Source organism: Sinocyclocheilus rhinocerous, unplaced genomic scaffold (assembly GCF_001515625.1).
Source record: "Sinocyclocheilus rhinocerous isolate Xijiao unplaced genomic scaffold, SAMN03320098_v1.1 scaffold8575, whole genome shotgun sequence".
Classification (NCBI taxonomy): Eukaryota; Metazoa; Chordata; class Actinopteri; order Cypriniformes; family Cyprinidae; genus Sinocyclocheilus; species Sinocyclocheilus rhinocerous.
This window is the reverse complement of record NW_015664265.1, coordinates 28,061-32,773: the sequence shown is the minus strand read 5'-3', so window position 1 is coordinate 32,773 and position 4,713 is coordinate 28,061. Positions and strand designations below refer to the sequence as shown.

The window sequence follows — 4,713 nt, the reverse complement described above, 5'->3', positions numbered from 1 at the left end:
ATCGGACTCTGTTTCGATTTTTGGATCTTTTAATCCCTAACCCTAGCCCTAACACTAACCCTACACCGATGATGTGCTCAGTATTTCTTTCTTCGAGGAAACGTGCACTACACCACACGCCCTAAACTTACCAACCACTTGGGTCGTGAAAACCTAAGAGAGATAGCCACTAGTCTTCTGGGCCCTTTGGGAATTTTTTGCATCAGCAAAAAATATTTCTGGGTCTCTGGAAGCTGCGGATTGGTGGCCAGTTGGGTTGACGGACCGTGCATAAACCGTAATTGGACTTTGTTCTGATTATTGGATCTAGAATCCCTAACCCTAACCCTAAGATTCAAAATCAGCTTACTTAAACTCGATTCAAAATTGATAGTTTCCACTTGATCAACCATTCATCCAGCGAACATTAAAATCAGTATATCTTAACAATTTTGATATTTGTATTATGCCCTGGCCAAGGTCATAATAACTGTTAGTGATGATTTAAGCTACGAGCTAGGTAACAAAATCTCGGCAAAGTTTTAACTTTAAAATACACCACAGAAGACAATGATTCATTATAATGAAACAAGAATTTATTTTCCACTCTAAGGATACATTAACTAAAACTACCAAAAGCACACGCACACACCTCAGAGGATGAGAGTTAACGGAGTTTGACTGAAGTCCCAAAAGTCTAGTATTTGCTCCTAGTTCTTAAATTGCACCAAGAAAATCACAAAAGCAGAGATTTGGCTTATCTTTAGTTGCTTAAGATAGACAAAATCTTCTACTTGCTGAAACTAGTGTTAAGTCCGTTTACTTACGTTTGCACTGGAAAGCGGGGTTTCCTTTTCTGGCTGAGAGAGTCCCAGCGTTGCTGATTGGCTGGCGATCTTCCTTTATGACGTCTTTGGGATTCACTTACATAGGGTGACGCGTTCAAAGTTCTTCTGAGAGTGTGTTGAACGGCTTAGACCTTGAAGATTTCAGCAGGGTCACGAAGCTTCACGGAGTGTTTGAGAGTTCTGGATGGCCCAATCGCGTGATGGTGTGGTGAGGGAGTGCAAGTTGGAGCGCTATCAAACAAAGTCAAAAGAGCGCAGAATCGGTTATTGACATTGGGTTTTAAGCGAGCCGACTAAGTCCGTCCCAGGAGCGATTGTCCCAATCAGACGTTGTTGCAGGGCGGAGCCACACCCCGTACGGTTCCTTTCCATGCATAAATTAACATGATGCTTAGTCTTCCACATGGGGAATACCCCTGCATGTTTTGTTAACTTCAATAAAGTGTTGTACTACAAACACTGTATATCATACCAACTTTTCATTCACACCAAGGTTCTGCGAATAAAACAAGCTTTTATTCTATATCAAATATCAGGTATCTTGCATACACAATACATTTAATAACTATCTATAAAAAGGGGTTATAAAACATTTATTAAATTTCATAGGTTACAATAAACACATCAAGCATATATAAGACAAAGCATATTATTTGGGAGTATAGTCGCCCTTTTATACTTTAAATGATTGTCTTTTTAAATCGTCCATGTGAGTTTGCGTGCGTTTCTTTGTCTGCAAAAAGAAAAAAAGCGCGGTTTTCTGGAATAGAGAGGAAAAGAAGAAGGTCCTGAGGTCAGGGAAGTGTCACGCAGTGGGGATCTGGTGAGTTTCCCAGCTCAGAGTGAAGCTGTAAATCTGTCCATTTGTGTTTATTTTATTATCGATTTATGCTGAAAATGGTCATGTGTATCACGGGCCATCTGTTGCTCGAGTTAAACGTTATCACTGTTCCTTAGATCCTTTATGTTTGCAGGCCTGTAGAGCATCCTGTAAATTACCCTTTTCCGGTGTCTCTTACATGGATTTGAGCGAAGCTGCTCAAAAGGGGACAATCAACCATTTGTGGCTGACATGGTTCTAGAAAAAAAAGGGAGTTCTCTATCCTCCTGATTGGCTTAGGTTGTGCAAGAAGTTGAAGTAGAGGGTGTCTTGCCATGTCCTCAGCTGGAATGTAGGATTTAGCTAATTCCAACATGACAGCCAAGTCTAATAAAATGTTTATAGTGATGGATTGCCCCATCTATCTGATATGAGCTCAGCAGCAATGGATTTGCACCTGCAGGTGACTGACTCAACCCACTACCTAGCATTGATCAAAGACTGCATTGGAGGATCATATTCTCCAACACAAGGCTTTTTGGGGAACATGGCTCGACCCAGTTAAGAGGGCAATATACACAGTGTTGTAAATATTAAGAATCACAGGAGGACTCACCTCAGCAGCAGTTGATTTTCCAGGAGAAATTATTAACACTGTCAGGACCTCACTGGAACGAAGCAGACAATTAAACACTACATTTGTAACTGATGCATCTAGAAGAGTAACAGGAACACCATGAGCTGCTTGTGAAAATTAGATCCATCTGTGAGCCATTTATAATGAAGTGAGATTAAAAGATCTTGGAATTCTGTAGCACTGACAAAGCCAAAAATGTGATCTTTAAGATGTCCAGAATACCTGTAGGATGAGATCACAGATAAAACATTGAATAAATATTTGGAGTTGCAAAAAACTGAAACAAGACAAACATTAAAGGGACCATTCACCCAAATATGAAAATTGTCATTAATCACTCACCATCATGTCGTTCCAAACCTGTAAGACTTTCGTTCATTATCAGAATGCAAATTAAGATATTTGATGAAATCCAAGAGATTTCTGACCCTGCATAGAAAGCAACACAACACATTCAAGGCCCAGAGAGATAGTAACAAGGTCATTACAAAAGTCCATGTAACAGTGTTTAACCTTAATTTATATGAAGCTACGACAATACTTTGTGTGCAAAGAAAACAAATAGTGTAGTAATAGTGGTAGTTCCATTGAGTCTATGCAGGGTCAGAAAGCTCTCTGACTAATGACAATTACTTAATTTATTTCCGGGTGAACCATTCCTTTAAACAAACCAGCTTCTCTACAGATCCTAATTTTAATGAAACTGATTTTGGTTGAGGGGAAAGGTGTTGCTTTGCTCATGTTAGTCTTGACTGAGACCCCGATTCGACCAGAGGACAGAGTGTTGCTACAGTTGGAATGAAGTCAGCTTTGGGATTCTGGAATTGACAGACGGATTAGGAAAAAAAATTCAGTGGGTGAGCAGCAAAAGGACATAGAAAATTAAGCATAGAGAACAGAACAAACAGAAATAGATATACATAAATTACTAAAATAGAAAGTGCCAAATCAAAGGACCACAAAGATTAAAACACAAAGTGGCATAAAACTCAAAGGAAAGGGGTTAGGGTTAGGAAAGGGGTCTAAGTACTTTAAAAAAATTACTTTAAAACTATGTCTTGTAACAAAACATCAACACAATGACATTAAAAAGGAAAATCATATTTCATATTAAACATTGAGAAAAAGAAATAAGAATAAGACAAACAGGAACAAAGAATGCGGACATACAAATGAAGAAAAAAAGAAGAAAAAAAAAACTAAGAACTGAAGAAACCTTTTTAAAACGCCAACCACTTTAAAAATCAAAGTCAGACAGAAGCAAGCAGCACTGCAGAAATGATTTAATGACTTAATTTTGATTTTTTTAAGCTTACACACCAATGTTCAATCAATCCCTAAAGCTTTAGTGTGCGCATTAACATCTCTTACACCAAATTTGTCTCATCACTAAGTTCGGGGCGCCCGACTACCTGATATCTGAACTTGAGGTTTTAGATCTCCACCTGCAGCTGACTGACTACACTGTTCAGCTCCTCATCAAGTTCTACACCTAACAACGGTTGATCAGAATGTGTTGAAGGGTTGTTAAGATCCCCAAAGACTTGAGAGAATATGGCTCAGTCCAGTAAAGAGAATATGCACAAATGGAGACCAAGATTCAGCTGAACTTTCAGATGGCACTTTACTAAAGAAAGCTCTCCACATTTCCGGAGTTCAAAGAGCAAACAAGCCTAGAAGAGCGCAACTCTAGAACTTCAGCACTCACCTACAAAAGTCTCAATGAATACAAGTCAGCTACCATCAAGGAGCAGGACAGGAGCACATCCAACTCATCTAAGAAGCAGCCCAGCTCACCTGGAAGAGAATATTAGACATTAAGGTTAAATGTAAACCACATAAAACTCAAATGAGATGCATAAAGAGCAAATTTCCAGGTATTTAAGAGAAGGAAACCGATTCAAGGTGAACTTGTGAGAGAAGAGGGCATCATTGTCTGGTTGAATATGGCACTATAAATTACAAGAAGAAATTGAAGCAATATTCTCCACATTTCCAAAGGCCAAGTGCAAATGAGGCAAGAAAAACTTTGATGATGTGAGGCTTATTCAGGTAAATACCAAAGTACTCCATGTAAAGGATAACATGTCCATCTCCAAGATCCCAGCCAACCTAAAGGATAAGTACACATGAGGTTAAAATGGATCTTAAATGCATGAAATGCAAAAGGAGTCATTTAAACAGAAATTTATTTCAAAATATTACAGAAAGCAAACATGCATGTTTGGCATGTGGTCTGGAAGAAAGTGAAGTCATCATGTCCTATGGTAGAATCAAGGTCTCAGTCCAGCCAAAGATGCGCTGACAGCAGCTTCAGCTCTGGGACTATGGAGGTGCCAAACCACTGTACACAGATGTGGGTGGAGAGCAGAGAAAATGCATACATATACACACATATACATATATATATATATATATATATATATATA

The 4,713-nt window shown here is 38.8% G+C and overlaps 1 long non-coding RNA gene across 1 annotated transcript in view; it reads right to left on the bottom strand.

Annotated features, from left to right (window-relative positions):
* Positions 1 to 4,202: 4,202 nt before the first annotated feature.
* LOC107730036 (uncharacterized) overlaps positions 4,203 to 4,713 on the bottom strand; it is a 900-nt gene continuing 389 nt past the window's right edge. The window contains exons 2-3 of the long non-coding RNA XR_001638644.1: positions 4,490 to 4,628; positions 4,203 to 4,396 (exon numbers count right to left, since the gene is read on the bottom strand). This is a non-coding gene — a long non-coding RNA (uncharacterized LOC107730036). The remainder of the gene's footprint in view (positions 4,397 to 4,489; positions 4,629 to 4,713) is intronic.